Here is a 20,733-nt window from a genome sequence, read left to right as displayed (position 1 = left end):
TTCGGTCAGTATTATTTCGTATCGCTAGCAATCAGTTATTGGCGGAGTATTATACCTAGTAGTAGGGGATGTGTGATAAGTTAACCTTGAACATCAGGATTATAAAGTATGTGTGTGTGTTACAACGTGTTCAAAGGGGACGATTATGTCCAGTCGTACGGAGGGTATGGATTTGATGTCGAATACTGTGATAGCAAAGTGGAAAGTATTTCAAGGCATAATAATGGTACAGATATTAATATTTCCAGGGCCACAGCCGTCAACAGGGTGTATTTCTGATACTTGACTCATTGCCGAATGTCGTCTAGAGACCACGATCGTAATATTTAATTGTAAGTACAATGGTAAATATGTGGCCAGTTTTCTAGGATGATTCTGTCTGTGCCGGTGGCCTATGGCGGGAATGAGTCTCGTTTCTGGCTAACAGTAGGAGCTGTCCGAATGGAGAGGCCTGTTGGGATGCAGGAATTTAGCTGACGGCTGAATAGCGAACTAATACTTAGTTTGTGTTGGATAGCTTTCGTTATGGCGTGGAAATTTGAGAGCATTGGATATAGATGTGTGTTTGTACTGGACCATTATTCCCTCCCATGTAAATTGTCCAGTTGAGTGCTTCTACACATTTCGCGCCTTTATTTAGTTGAGTGGACATCGATTGTGGTGTGTGAATCTAGCAGGTGACAGATGGGTGGAGGACACAGTTGCTGGTTCTCTAAATATGAGAATGCAGCTCGTTGTCTCACGGTCACGTTCTCGCTTCCCGAGCATGGGGTCCCAGGTTCGATTCCTGGGGGTGTCAGGGATTTTCGCCTGCCTCGAGATGACTGGGTGTTTGTATTGACCTCATCATTTCATCATGTTTCATGAAAGTGGCGAGATTGGATTGAGCAAAGGTTGGGAATTTGTACGGGTGCTGATAACTGCACAGTTGAGCTCCCCACAAACCAAATACCGTCATCATCGTCTAGACATGAGGAACACCTTAGTTGACTTTGTAATTATAGGACTGATTTGGAATCTGTTACATCACCGACATCGGTATTCATGAGTGGAAATATCAGTTCCTCTATTTTTTTCGAGTTTTGACGTAAATGTCTTTGCAGATGGGATACGTTTCTAGTTACTCAGTATAGTTTACCTCGGTAAAGTTTAGAGTTTCTAGAGAAATAATGTCGAGATTATATCTTTGGAATTATACTGTGTGAGCGATACTGCTACACAAGCGATATTACTGTGCTTGATATCGAGAAGTATTGCGTAAATGGTATAATGTACTGCAAACCATGTGAAATTACATATGTTCTTGTAATCCCAGAGTCTGGAGATGGGTGTAGAAAGCAAGCAAGCAAGCAGGTCGGGGCCAGAAACAGTAACGCCTTTGTACCAAGGGGAACCAACCCCGACTTTGTACAACAGTTGGGAGAGTGGTCCGCTGAGGGTGCTCTGGTCATGCGTTGAGGGCAGATGACTTGTGACCGTTGGCTGCAGTGGATGACCACCTGATCTCGTGGGAAATAGCTAGTGCTGCGAGGAGTACACCAATGGTGCATGTGCTTACGATGTCTGTCTTCGCGGTACATGTACGAGTGTCTGGTGATCGATATCTATATGCATGATGCAAAGTGGGCGATTTTGTATGCCGCAGGATACGAATTGTATGTTTACTACATCGAAACGGTATGCGGTGATATGTTGCCGAGTTGGAGATTAGTTTTACGCTGCAATATTCAAGATTCTGTCCTCACTGGCAGAGGAGTATAATTGAGCAAGAGTCTTTCCATATTTGGCGATCTGTAGGAAACTTTTGCAGGGTTTAACTGTCAGTGCAATATGGCGATCTGTACAAAACAGTTTTGCCATTGAAAGTCTCGTCTGTAGAAAGAAAAAGATGGGCAGTGCTTCTACACTGGCAGCATCAGTAATTGGGCGGGTAAATTCAGTAAGAGCTGATCAGAATGCTCCATTCATTCGCAAGACATCTTTTGTGCTGGGACATAGGAGCCTCTGCATAGTGGTGAGAACGTTTGTGTTTCGGAGATGTTTGGTAGCACGTGATGGACAGAGTGCCACGTCAGGACCATCAGGAAGAATGCATTCGGCGTTATTCTGGGCTATTTCCGTAAATAGGCTCTTTTAGGGCAAGAATTTCCATGCAGACAAGCTGAGACATCACGAAAGCTCCAACAAAAGCGACCGTTAACTATTTCTATGTCACTTTACGATTTCAGAGAGATAGACTTAGCTGCTATTTACATAGACATTAGACATCAGTACAACATTGAGAGCGTTTTAGTTGCGCCTGGGAAGGTGAGTCATTATGCGAACATTTCGAAGCCATGCATCAGCCACAGTAAAAATATGCGCGGCCAGAGGTATCTCACATGTCCCAATTAGGATCTCTAGGCAGAATGCACCCTATGCTATTCTGGGAAGCACTGCAACAGATTTCTATAGCGCTTTCAGAGGGGTGACTTGGATCTTATTTACATAGACCTGTGACGTCAGTATAACATTGAGAACCTTTTAGCTGCATCTGTGAGGGTGAGTCGCTTGGCAATTAAGTCTTCAGTGGACCACAGGTAGAGAGGTATCACACTAGCAATGGTAAACACATAAGCGTCCAGAGGGGGACTTGGCTCTTATTTACATCGACATGTGGCGTCAGTATAACACTTGCAGAATTCTAACTGTATACCCGAAAATAGACGCAACTTTCACCTGCTGACTGTAGGCGACAGCGGCCTGAGTCCGAAGGCTCACGCTCCTACATTCGTCTGTCTGGCGGTGGATCACAGTGGCATTGGTGCGTGCACGCACTGTAGCCGCTGATACGCTGTGGTTGACGATAGTTTGAAAGCGTTTTTTATGTGCAGTGAGTGTTTGTGCACTGCATTATTTTCGGCTGGTGAAGCGTTCTGAGCGTGTTTGCAGAGCATTTTACATGCATTATTTTTTGACAGTTTACGAGTAGTTTGCGTGTCTGTACATCAGTGTACTGCATTGTTTCAATGATTTACGAGTAGTTTGGAGGTCTGTAGGGTGTGCAATGAATTATTTCGGTTATTTCCAAGATGTTTGCATGTCTGTACATCAGTGTACTGCAGTATTTCGATGATTTACGAGTAGTTTACAGGTCTGTAGGCTGTGTATTGTGACCCCAAGCATGCCAGAGTGAGTGCTTTGTATCAGTTTAATAAATACATGCGTTGGAACTTTAACAGTGGCAACTATTTATTTACAACCTGTACAAAACAGATAGGTGTTTCAAAGTCATACTGGTCCTCCAAGTAGTCACCAGCATTGTGTACAACCCGCTGCCAGCAATTTGGAAGTCATAGGATACTCTTAGCAGTGCCAGTTGTGTTGACAGTTCGAGTGGTACGGTCTATTACCCAACAAATTTCTAGCAGTTCTGAGTTTCCTTCAGTTTGGAAATCGAGTTGAACTCACGAGGGCTTAAGTCAGGGGATTGCAGTAGGTGGTATAGCACTTAGCAGCCTCATTAGTCAAAAAAATCAGTAACAGCTTGCACTATACGTGCTTGAGCATTGTCCTGCAAATTGATGGTCAGGTCCTGCAGAAGGTGTCATCACTTCTGTCTCTATGCTGTTCAGTTTTGAAACACAACCTACAATCAGCTTAGAGATACCACATCGCTAGCAATGGGCTATACACAATGCTGGTGACCACTTTGAAGATCAGTAAAACTTTGAAACATGTATCCATTTTGTACGAGCTGTAAATAAATAGTTGCCACTCTTTGAGTTCCAACCCTCATATATTATGTCAAATCCATCCCAAAATAAAGTGTTCCAAAATAAATACAGTCCCTCCTATGCAGCAGCCCAGAACAGGCTGAGTCCTTTTCTCACTATTTTCTCCCTACAGACCGTCATGGGAAGATAGTGCCCTCTGGTGGCAGTGCTGTGTACTAGGTCAGTTGGACTCGGGAGCTCATGGTGGACACACTAGGTGGAGCTACTGCCTGAAATTGTTTAAATAAGCACTGCATGCGAAATAAAGACTTACATCCATCCTATCCAACAACCCAGCACAGGCTGAGTCCTTTCCCTGACAATTGCTACGAAGAGGTGGCGGTTGGATGACTTATGTTAGTGAAGGTAGCCCAAGTGACCATTTCTCTCGCCATTTTCTTAGGTTAGTGGAGATAGCCCAAGTGACCTTTTTCCCCCAAAATTTGAACTTCCTGCCATAACGTCATTACAACATTGCCATATCTACCACCACCATCTTGAATAAATTTGGCAACAATGCAGAGTGGGGCCACACCGCCCTTTTGTTGTGTACACTTTGTCCTACAGTGTACCCCACAAATAAAAATTACACGGAGCTAAATCAGGACTTTTAGGGGGCCTATGTTGTTACTAATCACTCTTTCGTCAAACACATCATGAACTGCATGCAAAGAAACATTGGCTGTATGAGCCCTTGCCAAATCCTGTTGGAAGAAATGCAAAGCTTCGTTCTCTTTCACTCAGTCAATTAAAACACGATCGCAAAATGTTTTGCACATGTCTTTCACTTGTAACTGTGACATCAAAAATACTGGGTCTTTTATTCTGTCACCACTAACTGCATACCACATCCCTATCTTTTGATCATGAAGGGGTTTCTCATGGAGCACAACAGGTCTATCTGCACTCCAGGGTCTACAGTTCTGGGAATTAACATACTTGTGTAAATGGAACCAAGCCTCATCCGAAAACAAAATGAGGTAAGGATCCATTTCACAGCCATGCACATGTTTCAAAACCTGTTGGCAAAACTTAACGCTGTGGACAGGATCACCAGGTCGAGTTCTTATACTAATGATTCTTTATAGGGACTTACTTAGCCCAGAAAGCTTAGCACCTCTTTGTACAGAGGTGTATGTTATTTGTGTTTGCTGTGAAAGACGTCTAAGAGACCTTTCAGGAGAATTTTCCAGGCGGTATGCAATGTCATCGAGGTGAGCTTCTGTGAGCACTGTACAGCATCGTTTACACTTCTCGTCGTGAACACTTCCTGTTTCACGAAATTTATTAACTAATTTTTGAACTGCATCATGACTTGGAACCTGAACAGCTGGTAACTTCTGTTCAAACAATCTCCAGACAGTACGTGCAGGATCTGTAGGCACATGCAAATCGTAAACAAAAACTCATTGTGGAATTCAATAATTCGCTCTTGCCACTGCTGCGTTCGGAAACTTCAGTGTTACACACATGATGCCCCTGTTTCACTGCAGGAATGAGATGGCTGACAAGGCACGTATGTCTGTAAAGCTTCCAGGCTAAAACTCACAAAGGAAAAGAGGGGAATAGTGCGGTCCCACGGGGCCCATTCCACCGGCAGTTGTGGCTTCTGTGGCTGGCCTGCAATACTCTGGGCAGGCGGTCATCAGATAAATGGAGCACCTTGTACTATTTAAAAGTACGGGAACTTTTTGTGTACATAACTCCACAGACTGCTACCTGCTTGCAGCTGTTTTGTCTGAAAGATGATGGCTACCACTAATTTCAAAGTCCAGTGGATGCAATAATAATAGCGGTAACATTCGAGAAGACCTTTATTATTCCATGCTTCGTTAATTACGCACTTCAAAAGTATCACAACTGCCCTCCAGCCCATTTCGGTGACTTTTCCAGGGACTGAATAATCAATGTCTCCACTTCACTCACTGTGAGCTTTTTATTTTCACAAGCTATGTACCCTTTCACTTGCAGCCAAATACGTTCAAAGGCATTAAAATGGCAATGATAGAATGGTAGTCTTATGACTCTATGCCCATAATTAGAAGCTAACTTGTCGATAACATATGTGGCTTATGAAGTGCAATGAGTTCCAATAATTCTCCGTTTCTGGATTTTCAATTTCTCATGACGTAATGAATAATTCATCAAGTACCTCTTAGAGGAGGAGATGGTTTCATGAGACCACAGTTTGGATAAATTACGACACCAGAGAGCACGACTATTGAGCTCCTCAAGTTTCTTATTGAACTACCAGGTTCACGGAATTGTTCCAAAATTCGCAAGGTCGGATCACTTTGTCGACATCGCTACATAGGGCTGGCTCTGCTATTGTTAATGGAAGGATTCGTTTTACTCCTCGGAAGTGTTTCTGAACACTTGTATCGTTTGCTTTGGAAGATAGCAGCTGGTTTACCTCTTGGCTCATGGAAGTGGACTGATGGCATGAAATGAGTGGCTACAACAAGACAGGTTGCCAAGTACAGCATGTTAGACCTCCTCCGGTGGACTCCATTGTTCGATGTCTTGTTATAAATTTGACGGGTAAGGATCTGGATGAAGCTACATTTTCTGTCTTAAGTAAAGAGTTAAAGTTTGCTCCCACTCCAAAGACCTTGCCTATATCATCTTTCACTTGTGCCATTGAGGAAGCTGTCTAGCCACTATTACAGGATTCAGATGAAGAAATCAGATGTAAAAAGTGACGAGCAATAACGAAACATCGTCCACAAAGAAGTAGTATTTCTAAGGAAGGCAGGTTCGCAGTACCAAAGTTGCGTGGGGGTACTGAGATCGCGTGTTGATAAAGGTAGCACTACTATTCTATTGCCTCAGAAAGTCCATAAGAAAACACATATGGTTCACTAAGCTCTGGTGCATACTGGTAGATTAACAAAGATCCTACCATCGTGGTGACAATAGGGACTACTGACTAACTGAACGCTTTATCGTCAAGTTGTAAGAGGCCATGCGAGGCGCGGTACCACGAGATTTCATGAGCTTCCTAAAGTTCATAAAATGGGAAAGGATGAGTGTCTAGAGGAATTGTCAATGTGGCCAATAACGAGCATTATTGGTTCACTAACGTTTCTTTCTCCCAAACATTACTGAAACCATTGGTATGAAAATGTAGTCACCACATTCATAATTCTATGGATTTTTTCTTTTCAGAGACTTAGCAGCCTCAGGCTAAACAGTACAGATGTGCTGGTGAGTTTTGACGTGGTGTCATTATATACCAAGGTGCCAACTTTAAAAAAATCTTTTTCTCTTATTGGCTAACATTTCGACAAAAATATCACAGCCTTATTTGAGCGTGTACGCCTGTCATCTTATTTTCACTTTATTGATGAATTTTATGAGCAGTTTGATGGAATTTTTATGAGAAGTCCTTTTTTCCCTCTGGTAGCTAATTTGTTTGCTGAAGATTGCGTGGAAAAGGCTTTGGACTCGCAGGTGTAAAAACTAAAAGTCCTCTGGAGGTATGTGGAATCGAGTTTGTGGTATGGCCTCACAGGAACGATGAGTAACTTCTTGACTATATGAACTCTGTCCACGCTAGTATTAAATTTCCCGTGTAAATAGAAAAAGATGGCTGCCTTATCGTCGTAAAGTTGATACCACATTATAACTGGTTGTATATCGTAAATCAACGCATTTGAATCTGTATTTACATGCCAGTAGGTGCCCTCACCCTTCATAAACCATAGGAGTCCTTAAGACTTTAGTACACAGGGCACACTGCATATCCAATAATGATAATTTGCAACAAGACTTCACACACCTCCAGAACATTTTTAAAATAAGTGGATATTCCTATCAACAAATTCGCAGGGCGCTCAATGTGAATTCTAGAACGCAAGTCGTGATCTGCTGGAAGAAAGAAATATCTTCAGATCAAGAGTTCTTTCCTTGAAGACAAGCTGTACTCTCGAGAAACATCGTTTTGATCTTCCTGCCTCCTACGAAGACTGCAGCCTTATTCGGTTCTGTGAAGGATAATTTATTGCTTCATAAAGCTGATGAGTATCAGATTCCTTGCAGATATTATGATAAGTTATATATTGATCAGACAACACGTACCGTTCATGAGAGGTGCTTGGAACACCGAAATGGAAATAAGTGTACGGCATTGTGGGCCGTGAGTCCCCCAGTTGGGGATGTTCGGCCGCCGAGGCAAGTACTTATTGCATTCGACGCCACATGAGGCACTTGCGCGTAGGAGATGGGTATGAAATGATGATGAGAACAACACAACACCCAGTTCCTGAGTGGAGAAAATCGCCTTCACCAGCCAGGAATCGAACCCGCGCCCATTGGTGTGGCATTCCACCACACTGACCACTCAGCTAACGGGGGCAGACGAACACCGAAGATACATATGCTTACAACAAGCAGGCAAGTAAGCTGTGGGAGAACATTGTATAGATACAGGTCATTCGATGGACTAAAGTGACATAAGGATTTTAACATCTACGTCTTCCATTTGGGATTCTGTTTTCAAGAAAGCCATAGAAATTAGATTAACCCATAACTTAAAAATAGAGATAATAGTTTTAATTTGGATAAGGCTTGGCATCCAGCTCTTGGTATAATTAAATTGCAGAGAAGTCATCAGTGCACTACCGCCACTGAATAAACAAGGGAAGTTCAGAAAGTAACACACAATAATTTTACTATCAAAAACTTTAACAGTTAATAAAATAAAAAAATATCTAATGAATTTGCGTGCTAACAAAACAAGAAAATCTCAAATGAACTTACATCTTTTACCTACTTTCTACGTAATCACCAATGTTCGCAACACATTCCTCCCATTATCACACTAGTTTCAATATGCCCAGTTTGTAGAAGTCCATTTGGTTAGAGTATGGCCATCTGCGTATTGCTGATTTCATTTCCACATCTGTCGCAAAGTGTTGGCCAGCCAGGAATTTCTTCGAGGGATCAAACAGATGAAAGTCAGACGGTGCAAGGTCTGGACTGTATGATGGATGCTGGAGCGCTTCCCACGCAGATTTTACGATTATCTCACGAACAGAAGCAACAACGTGGGGAAGAGCTCTGTCATGAATAAGTTTGACACCATCAGAATTAATATTGTGGCCTCTGTCACTGACAGTACGACAAAACTTAACCAAAGTTTTAATGTAGGCTTCAGCTGTACTCAGCAAAGACCACCAGTAACACACCATGCATGTCTCACAAAACTGTCACAAGCAATTTCCTCGCAGACTGAGTCACTCTGAATTTTTTTCATACTGTGGGGAACCATATCGTTTCCACTCCATAGAGATCTGCTTGGTTTTGGGCATGTGGTGGTACGACCACGACTCATCACCAGTGATGACTCCTTTCAGAAAGCCATACCTTTCTGTGGTGTACCGTGTTAAATGACCCAAGCTTGCCGTCATTCGCTGGTGCTTGTGGTTATCCGTCAGGTTCTTAGGCACCTGGTTTGAACTAACACTACGAAATTTCAATGGGTCATGGACAGTAGCGAACACTGCACCATAGGAAATGCTGTCTCAATAGCTCTGATATTCTGCAGGGTTGTAGCTTCTACCATCTACCAGCCGCCCAGAACATGGTGATTCACTAAAATTCACACAGCTCTCTTGGAAGATGGCACACAACTTTGAGACATAACTACAGTCCATACAGTAATCTCGATACACGCCCTGAGAATTACACTCAGTTTATGCACTTTGGCTTACTAATGTAGAACTACACTTCTCTGACGACAGTAAGATGCGCATCGTGTTTGTTTCGTAGTTCGGGCTTCTCTCGCTAAAGCTGCGCATGTAAACAAAATACTCTCTGTAGCGCAAACTTCAAACTATATCGCTATGAAATTTCAACATTCCAACTGTAATACAAGGAGAGAAAAAACTGTTGTGCGCTACCTTTTGTTCCTCGCTCGTATATCAACAAGCGAATCGAATGAGTGAACGCTTTTACCACTGGTGACAGGTGCCACTCATTTTTACCACTGGTGACACGTGCCACTGTGAGCCACATGAGCAATATCAATGTGGTGGAGATATAAAGCTTTGAGGATCGCTGGACGATACACTGCCAAAATATCAGTTGAAGAAGTAGTATTTGCGCGGCTGCATACCTGAATTCTTCAATTTTCAGTGTCTAACCCACAGTAACTTCATATTGTCGTTACCACTGAATAATGTCTTCATTTCAAGAGGATAGATTTCCTAAACTTATTTTCGAAACAATTTAAAAACGTTTCCTGATTCATTTCCTCATGGCACTTTCACGTTTTCTTCGTTCTGAAAAGCAATTGGAAGACAAAAATAAAACCAGCATGAGAAGATATTCCACCACCTTTACCAGTGGAGAATGCCATATTCTGTGCTTTGTCGTTACTCGAACACTTCGTTGTAGTACACCCTGCTTTCACCAATGCTTCATCAAGTCAAACAATGTCATCAGATTTAATGGTTTTTGCTTCATGCAAAATCTGCATTACTATACAGCTATGTTTGCTCCTTCCGTCAATATTTTACAACCTGAAATACTTTTGTATTTAAAACCAATAGTCTGCAAAAGCTTTCGCATCTATGAATTTCTGCCTTCAAAAACTTTGGCCTCATGCAGTGTTGTATGGAGCTTATCATGTGTAGGCGAGTCTCAGTTCTGATGATAACTGTATATGTGATGCTGAACTGCGTCTTGTGCGAAAGGATTCAGATTTGTGAAATGTTTCTGAATACTCACCTTCTCGCCCAGAGTATGAAGACTAGAGGATCCTGCTTCACCTTCTCTCTTCTCTTTTTTTTTTTTTTTTACCAATATGAAGTATGGTTAATTCACTAACCTTGACTGTGGCTGCAGATCATATGACTACTTTGGAAACTGGTAAGAGAGTTTCCCCATTTTCTCCCTCCAGCATAATACACAAGAGATGTCAAGATTGTCCTTTAAACACAGTTCCTTGTCCAGCTTTCTTTCTTGATGTGTTTGCATCCTGAATCCTGAGTCTGCCCCTTTCCTTTCATATTTCATCAGACATGACAACCACACAAAAAACAACACATTCACAACAATGGCAATGAAATACGCATGTTTCGTACACAGCACTAGCCATACACTGGAAGTGAACTGACCATTTGTTGGGGCAATCTGGTAATGGCGAACAGTTTGGGCGTGATGTTTGAACAGTCTGATTGGAGGATAGCAGCTCCAACATGCGAAGTGTCAACCAGCAAGTAATTTTAACGATAGTAACGAATTTATCAAAAATTTAGGAGGAGTATATTAGTGTTTCATGTCCCATTGATAATGAGGCCATTATACATGGAGCCCAAGCTCTGATTAGGAAAGGGTGGGAAAGGAAATCGGCTGTGCCGTTTCAAAGGAACCATCATGGCCTTCGTGTGACGCGACTTAAAAAAATTAGATCTGCTGTATGATGCTCTAACAGAGTGTTCCGACTTGCACTAGCACTAGCAGGAAAGACAGATCATACCCCTAGATGCAGACAGAGCAGTTAAGTGCACAATCTGTGGTATAGAATCAATGGTGAATTGTTCAGGTCCATATTTAGAGCGAGCCAACAGTGCAGTGAAATCTTACTTATTTCAAGACACACCTCTACAGTGTAACAGTAGCGCAAAAGAAATGCACTGCATACAATTTTTGAGGAGTCCGGCAGACAATCTCAAGCAGTGGTTAGTGCTAAATGTAAGCTAAGCTTCGCACCCAGCTTCTTTAGAATCTGACGAACAATTGGAAGTACAATTTAAAGACTTGGAAAACTGTGACTACAGCTCATTGGCCTGAAGAAATATACATTACTAAATGTGGTAGGGATATAAACAATCTGTGTGGTGTTTTTCAGAAAACATACAAGAGGAAATACATAAATGGATCAGAGAATATGTAGAGACAAGTGCGATGCCCCTTGATTCGAAACCTTTAATGCAAGTTGTGCATTCCAGTGTCCACCTATTAGAGTGGAAGGTCAGTCAGTGCCATGACTGAACTACTAACAAAGAAAAGAAACAGTCTTTATGTGCAGTGTACAAGTATCTTGTTTTTATAAAATGTATGGGACTACTGCTTGACGTTTTTCACCCTGCTCCATCTGTCTGGTCATGGCTACAAGGAGACAAGATGACAGTAGAAGAAATGGCATGCAGAAAATATCATCCAAACAATTATGTTCAGTATTAGGCGGTATGGAAAATTTTGAAGTGAGGTGAGTACCACCAAAAAATATTTTCCAACTAAAACACTGCCTGTGGATAAAAAAGAGTGAATTTAACAAACAATTTTCATTGTGTATGGGGATCATAATACGTCTCTGTGGTTAATAATGTTGCTAACTAAAGATCAATTTTTAGAGAACATTGACAATGAGCTCGATACTAAAGAGGAGAGAGTACTCTATGGAGGCAAACCATGATGCAGGACCCCACAGCCGCCATGATAGGTCAGGGCAAGCTTTCAATCAATTCTACTAAACAGAAGAAAAGAAATTACTGTTTATTGAAGCCACATGGTACTGTCAGGGTTTAGTTTGTAGTTCAGTGAGATAATCCCTCGAAAGTTGCAAGCATTAGTAGTACTAACAACACTGAATGCCCATCACCAATACTGCCTACCTACCAAAAGCCGTCACGATTTTCTATGCAAAGATTCCTTTTTGACATGACGTTAGTGGCAGAAATTAGTGTACCAACCAATTCCATATATTTGCATATGCTAGGATATAGATATCTAAATATTTATGACCACTTGACATGGATGAATACCAATACTATTGCTCTTAACTTCGCTCACAGCAATTTAAGCTCTCCTCTTTTGTTTTTACCTAAACTGTGGTTACCAGATAATCCGTTTTTAATGGATTCCGTCGTTTTTTGGCTTTAATTTCCCCTCTTCATTTTGTCCTTTACGTAGAGTCACTAATTTTAGGTTTTTAAAATGTTGTGAAAAACATAAGATAGTGAAGACATTTTTCAAATTTATAAATTTGAAAACAGTGATAAAAATTTGTTAAAAGATACAAAATTATCGAAAAAGTACACCTGGAGAAAGGTGGAATGTAAAATGTATCAATACGGTCGCAGGTTCGAATCCTGCCTCGGGCATGGATGTGTGTGATGTCCTTAGGTTCGTTCTAGGGGACTAATGACCTCAGAAGTCGAGTCCCATAGTTCTCAGAGCCATTTTTAAAATGTATCAGTCCTTACTCCTAAATAGTATAACCAAATTTCTAAAGGCGACGTTTTTGCTCTTTTATGTGTATGAAATCATAGTAATTAATTTGTTTACTATCTATGTAATATTTTGCTTTTCAGGTAGTTGTTTATTGAAAAATGGAAAGAATGGCCATTAAAAATGTTGAGTAAACACTCTATCTTTTATTTTTGAAAATATGGTAACCCTAGCCCGACAACACACTCGAAAATCGGTACAAATGGTTTTCGAACGAAACTTCGTACTCTGTAGACCGCTGCATTGATAGTGTGTGTATTGCATGCCCCCAAACGAACTCTGGTAACAACCCATTTCCGTAGCCAACAGTTGTGGGTACGTTCTTTCTTTGTCGAGATACCTACAAGCTCTTCGGCTTGAAGCTGTGCGACCATATTGACACTCGTTCGCATAATTTCACTTGTCGCGCAAGTAGTATTTTATCTTTGGCATGTGGAAACACTGACTTGCATGTAGGGATACTGTTGGGGTAAAGCGCGAGTAAGAAATTCAAGCCTATGGAATTACAGCTTGAGAAAGTTAAATGGCTTTTAACGTTCGCAACTTACGCCTAAGTTGAAACGACAAAATACAAGGAGTTGTTTCCAAATGTAAGTTGACTTACGTGACTGGCAGTGGGTGCATGCAATTAATTCTTGTTAGGGGGAATTCGGCTTGCATGAGCAATAACTGAATGATTATCTTTGCTGGCAGAAAAACGAAAGTACCTGCTTTGGTGAAGGTATCGATGAGTTGTCGCAATTTGAAAAGTTAAGAAGCTCCTGAGTTAGCCGAAGTTTATTGAAATAAAAAGGTAACATTGGGCTGCGTATTAATATTTTGGCTAGTATAAAATTGGAAAAAGCCAGATGAAATTTGTAATCCTAGAATGTGTCATTGCGTAAGTCGGTTCCAGTGGAAGTTGCAAAGATTATTTCCTGAAAATTGCTCATACTCTTCCACATAATTAAATGTAGTATAGATATGCACATTTCAGCATGATTGTGACTTGAGTTATGTGGATTGATAGGTACAACAGTAATCTGCATGCTTCAAAAAAGCGTAACTGTATATGTAGCACTTACGGTACGGCAAGGATCATCACGAATGTCCACCGTCTGAGATCAGCACGAACTGACAGTACATTAAATAAGCATCACTAAAGTTCTGGTAGAAGAGAGGGTTAAATCGCAAAGTGGCTCTCCCTTTATTTAGAACTTTTGGTGATGCTACACGGAACATCAAATTCAGCACGATGTTTTCTTCAACATCTTAGTTATTTAATAGTTGTAACGGTGAGTTGGTACTCTCTGCTACTGCCAATGCAAATGTCCAGTTGATTCTGTTATTTAAACAATTGGACTTTGATGTCATTGGCGGAAGTGGGGGCACTGACCCGCGATTGCTGCTAACAGCGAACGACGGCTCGTGTGTGGATACGTGGTAAGCACAATTGTATATCACAGGAGCACACAGGAGTCAGCTATTTTTGCAGTATCATAGCTTTAACATGTATGTAATTTTTTGGTACTGATTTGGTGTATCATTTTTAGTAATGTTATTTTGTTGGCTGGTTTGTGAAAGGAAAATACTATAACATGTTAAGCAGATACTCATTTTACTATATGATGGAGAGTACTGTTTCTCCAAAGTTAGTTTGCATGTTTGTTTATATGTACAAAACAAATGGGTAAAACTCTCACATTCTAGGTAATATGTTTAAACATTGTTTGGTATCAAACCATGTTTATCTAGCAAGGAAAATATATTGTGTGTCAGTTTTTCAGAGTTGTGGCAACTGGTGATGTCAGTTTTGTTCATCTCGTCTATTGCATGGTAATATGTCATCTGGCACTATTTACAGTGTTTTTGAATCGTCTGAATTAGTTCACCAAATCAGTATTTTTCAGACAAGAGCACATCATTCTGTGTGCCAACTCAACATCTGTTGTCAGTAAGTGACGTTCAGAGATCTTGAAATAAGGAAAAATAATTACAATCCATGGAAAGCCCAGGATAGAATAACAGTATTATAAAAATGCTACTCCCCATATAGAGTTGATGTTGAGCTGCTTACAGGTGCAGAGAAAAGACTGCTACACATTTAAGTTTTCAGCCAAAAGGCCTTCTTCTGAAACAGAAAACGTGTGCCTCACACACACACACACACACACACACACACACACACACACACACACACACACACACACACACACATTACCATTGGCTCTGGTCGCTATGGCAGTAGTTGTGTGTATGAGTTCTGTGAATATTTGTGTGTGTTTTTAATTGAGGAAGAAGACCTTTGGCCCATAATCTTGGATGTGTACGAGTGTTTTCATTGTGTCTGTCTGCAACTGAGTTTCCTCTGTATTGTAACAATCTACCCTTTTCATAATATTGAAATTACTATTTATCGTAGATATATACATATATGGAAAAAAGCATTGAACTGAACTTCTTAGAAAAAAATTGCATTTTAATCTATATATGGAACATCCTTTAGAAATCTGTATCCATTTGTCATATTTACCTTAACATTGCAGTTCTATTTATTTGGTATTTTTGATGCAAAGTTTTTATGATTAGGGAAACTTTGCATTGTTTCACTGACTTACAGCCATACTGTACATGAATAAAGTTAGTTTGGAATGGACAATAAAAGTTATACAGGCTTAGTGACCAGTCAGCACATATGAATAAAACCTATGGAATATACATGTTTGTGAAATATATACACTTCATATAGAGTGCAAGTGAATGCCAATCAATGGACCATTATACGAGGTGCATTCAAGTTCTAAGGCCTCCGATTTTTTTTCTAATTAACTACTCACCCAAAATCGATGAAACTGGCGTTACTTCTCGACGTAATCGCACTGCAGACGTACACATTTTTCACAACGCTGACGCCATGATTCCATGGCAGCGGCGAAGGCTTCTTTAGGAGTCTGTTTTGACCACTGGAAAATCGCTGAGGCAATAGCAGCACGGCTGGTGAATGTGTGGCCACGGAGAGTGTCTTTCATTGTTGTAAAAAGCCAAAAGTCACTAGGAACCAGGTCAGGTGAGTAGGGAACATGAGGAATCACTTCAAAGTTGTTATCACGAAGAAACTGTTGCGTAACGTTAGCTCGATGTGCGGGTGCATTGTCTTGGTGAAACAGCACACGCGCAGCCCTTCCCGGACGTTTTTGTTGCAGTGCAGGAAGGAATTTATTCTTCAAAACATTTTCGTAGGATGCACCTGTTACCATAGTGCCCTTTGGAACGCAATGGGTAAGGATTACGCCCTCGCTGTCCCAGAGCATGGACACCATCATTTTTTCAGCACTGGCAGTTACCCGAAATTTTTTTGGTGGCGGTGAATCTGTGTGCTTCCATTGAGCTGACTGGCGCTTTGTTTCTGGATTGAAAAATGGCATCCACGTCTCATCCATTGTCACAACCGACGAAAAGAAAGTCCCATTCATGCTGTCGTTGCGCGTCAACATTGCTTGGCAACATGCCACACGGGCAGCCATGTGGTCGTCCGTCAGCATTTGTGGCACCCACCTGGATGACACTTTTCGCATTTTCAGGTCGTCATGCAGGATTGTGTGCACAGAACCCACAGGAATGCCAACTCTGGAGGCGATCTGTTCAACAGTCATTCGGCGATCCCCCAAAACAATTCTCTCCACTTTCTTGATCATGTCGTCAGACCGGCTTGTGCGAGCCCGAGGTAGTTTCGGTTTGTTGTTACATGATGTTTTGCCTTCATTAAACTGTCGCACCCACGAACACGTTTTCGACACATCCAGAACTCCATCACCACATGTCTCCTTCAATTTCAATTGGTTTCACACCACGCAAATTCAGAAAACGAATGATTGCACGCTGTTCAAGTAAGGAAAACGTCGCCATTTTAAGTATTTATAACAGTTCTCATTCTCGCCGCTGGCGGTAAAATTCCATCTGCCGTACGGTGCTGCCATCTCTGGGACATATTGGCAATGAACGCGGCCTCATTTTAAAACAGTGCTCATGTTTTTACACTCCTGGAAATTGAAATAAGAACACCGTGAATTCATTGTCCCAGGAAGGGGAAACTTTAGTGACACATTCCTGGGGTCAGATACATCACATGATCACACTGACAGAACCACAGGCACATAGACACAGGCAACAGAGCATGCACAATGTCGGCACTAGTACAGTTTATATCCACCTTTCGCAGCAATGCAGGCTGCTATTCTCCCATGGAGACGATCGTAGAGATGCTGGATGTAGTCCTGTGGAACGGCTTGCCATGCCATTTCCACCTGGCGCCTCAGTTGGACCAGCGTTCGTGCTGGACGTGCAGACCACGTGAGACGACGCTTCATCCAGTCCCAAACATGCTCAATGGGGGACAGATCCGGAGATCTTGCTGGCCAGGGTAGTTGACTTACACCTTCTAGAGCACGTTGGGTGGCACGGGATACATGCGGACGTGCATTGTCCTGTTGGAACAGCAAGTTCCCTTGCCGGTCTAGGAATGGTAGAAAGATGGGTTCGATGACGGTTTGGATGTACCGTGCACTACTCAGTGTCCCCTCGACGACCACCAGTGGTGTACGGCCAGTGTAGGAGATCGCTCCCCACACCATGATGCCGGGTGTTGGCCCTGTGTGCCTCGGTCGTATGCAGTCCTGATTGTGGCGCTCACCTGCACGGCGCCAAACACGCATACGACCATCATTGGCACCAAGGCAGAAGCGACTCTCATCGCTGAAGACGACACGTCTCCATTCGTCCCTCCATTCACGCCTGCCGCGACACCACTAGAGGCGGGCTGCACGATGTTGGGGCGTGAGCGGAAGACGGCCTAACGGTGTGCGGGACCGTAGCCCAGCTTCATGGAGACGGTTGTGAATGGTCCTCGCCGATACCCCAGGAGCAACAGTGCCCCTAATTTGCTGGGAAGTGGCGGTGCGGTCCCCTACGGCACTGCGTAGGATCCTACGGTCTTGGTGTGCATCCGTGCGTCGCTGCGGTCCGGTCCCAGGTCGACGGGCACGTGCACCTTCCACCGACCACTGGCGACAACATCGATGTACTGTGGAGACCTCACGCCCCACGTGTTGAGCAATTCGGCGGTACGTCCACCCGGCCTCCCGCATGCCCACTATACGCCCTCGCTCAAAGTCCGTCAACTGCACATACGGTTCACGTCCACGCTGTCGCGGCATGCTACCAGTGTTAAAGACTGCGATGGAGCTCCGTATGCCACGGCAAACTGGCTGACACTGGCGGCGGCAGTGCACAAATGCTGCGCAGCTAGCGCCATTCGACGGCCAACACCGCGGTTCCTGGTGTGTCCGCTGTGCCGTGCGTGTGATCATTGCTTGTACAGCCCTCTCGCAGTGTCTGGAGCAAGTATGGTGGGTCTGACACACCGGTGTCAATGTGTTCTTTTTTCCATTTCCAGGAGTGTATCTCTTTCCAGTCCGGAGAAAAAAATCGGAGGCCTTAGAACTTGAGCGCACCTCGTAGATTGTCACAGGACATCTCTATCTGTGCAACATCACAAATATAATGGTGCTGGAGAAACTGTCTGTTTTATGTGCAGTGCAGTTGTAGTTTAATGCCTTATGGGAGAAGTCAAGAACTTGGAGAAATAAAATGAGATTATTGAAGATGGGGGTATTCCGTGTCAAGCCATCCAAGATCTCTCAATTGTCTCAGATAAGGATGAAACTTCGCTCGTTTGTTCTCTAGGAGACAAGTAACCATACCAAATATTGACACTTGACACTCCCTGTTTCCTATTTTCGGGGAAAAAATGACACATCTTAAAAAATAAATGCATACCCACTAATGGATGTTTGTGATCACATTTGCCCAGCCTTGTATATCTCTTCAAGCATGGATCAAGTCACCAGCATTTCTTATACCTGTCCAGTTTCAGATGTTGCAGAACCATGACATTTTTCTCCTTCCAATTCCTCTTAAATCCAAACTGTGAATATCCCAAATCCATTTCACAGTTGACTTTGATTAAACTCTGTAAATTCCAGGTTCCGATCCTTATTTTGTTTCGAAGATTGATGTTCCTACTCTGAGCAAAATTTAACGCAGTTACCCCCGGAGATCCGATTGGGGAACTATTTATATCTCTGGAAAATTTTGAGTTAAATGTGCTTGTCATTTTGGCTTATGTGATTCTCTTCAGAATAATTGTTGGAGGTGGTTTCCCGTTGCCTTGCTCCCCATGTAGTAAACAGCCGTAGAGACCTGACGCTGCCAGGAAGCCGCTCTTCTGGAGTACAGACACTGCCCTTGTTGCTAGTTTTGGTCCACCCTGGGTATTTCATTTCCCCAGTACCACCCATATCCCATCCCATTCTGCCATCTGAGGAGCTGCCCGACGGGGGACTAGCAACCCCTCACAGGAAAAAATAAATTACCAATGTTTGTAATTATCATTCATATGTCATTTGGAGGTTGTATACATTGTAGTAAAAGGATTGTAGAAAAAAAATCTCATAAATTTAAATTCAGCTTTAAAGACAGAAAAAAATCTGTAATTATGTTTATGTATTTTATTGTACAGAAAATATGGTCTGTCATTACATCAGATATCAGTTAAAAGGGAAAGGATGGTTAAAAACAGTTTTTACACTGTACTTCTCAAAGCATGGGGGTCATTCTACGTCAAGCGTCCCAGTTTAGATGATGATCCTAGCTCGACCATCTTAAATTTTGATGAAATTTGTACAGGATGTATCTGAAGGCCTTACATGAACTTGTGCAAAGTTTCAGGCTCACCTGTAACTTGGTTGAGGTGCTAGAGCCATTTTCATGAAAACCACTTTTACAGAGACCCCAAAGTCGTGAAGATATTGTCAAGTTTGGTATTCCACTGTTCCTAATGTAAAAGAGCTAGACTTTTGCTTCTGGGTATAGTGGTACAACTTCGTATGCTCTACACACAAATGTTGCAAGTAGAGTTCAGAAAGCAATGCATTTGTCATAATCTCAGTTCAAAGTGGGCAACAAATCATGTTGCGAGAAATTTGCCCCATAGTTTAACGAGGCATAAGTAGTGGAGAAAGTACGCTACGGACCTGGTCTTTAGAACTACTGTCTGTCTTGGTGTTTAGTAGATCACAAATTTTGGCCTGGCTTGTGTGTTTAATTACTGTGCTGCCATCGTGTAAATTTGCTAAAAAACATGAATGTATCAAAATATAGTAATGTATCTCAAAATGGACACCTACGACATTACATTCATTAACACTGTTCAACAGAGCACATTTTATTGTATTAGAAAAACTTATTTTCATTTTGGTCTCTCTTTGGGTAAGGTGGTTCATGGTGGCTATGCCACTACCAATCTCAAGACTGGCAACCCCATTGCCAAGGGGCCATGCCCGATAGCCATGCAAGGTCAGCTACGGGTGGGTTTCTTTACTGCAGGTTCCCAAGCCAGAATATGAATATCTAACTGGTTCCCAAGTCTGAATGTGGGTATCTAGCAAGTTTCCAAGTCTTTTTTGGGCCTCTCTGTTGTTCCCAAGCCATAATACAGAATTCTTCAATTGTTAAATGTTTTAAATTTTTTGCTGATGTCTAAAACTATTGCTTCTGGCAAACTGTATTGCTACCCCATCATTGAAGCAGCTGGAATTGGTATGACTGCAGTAATCTGTTGTTCTGGGATCCAGCATCTCTCTCTTCTAGTAGGTCAATGAAATGATTGAGCAGCTCTGTGGGGATGCATGAAATTAATGAAGGC

General features: G+C 42.3%; 1 protein-coding gene across 1 annotated transcript in view; it reads left to right on the top strand.

Moving 5' to 3' along the window:
• Positions 1-13,685: 13,685 nt before the first annotated feature.
• LOC124545263 (microprocessor complex subunit DGCR8) overlaps positions 13,686-20,733 on the top strand; it is a 239,163-nt gene continuing 232,115 nt past the window's right edge. Inside the window, exon 1 of the mRNA XM_047124142.1 lies at positions 13,686-13,785. The gene's annotated coding sequence lies outside the window, so the exon portion shown is untranslated. The remainder of the gene's footprint in view (positions 13,786-20,733) is intronic.

The sequence above is a fragment of the Schistocerca americana genome, chromosome 8, assembly GCF_021461395.2.
Source record: "Schistocerca americana isolate TAMUIC-IGC-003095 chromosome 8, iqSchAmer2.1, whole genome shotgun sequence".
Lineage (NCBI taxonomy): Eukaryota > Metazoa > Arthropoda > Insecta > Orthoptera > Acrididae > Schistocerca > Schistocerca americana.
The sequence above is the reverse complement of the archived record's forward strand: the minus strand, read 5'-3'. Positions and strand labels throughout refer to the sequence as shown.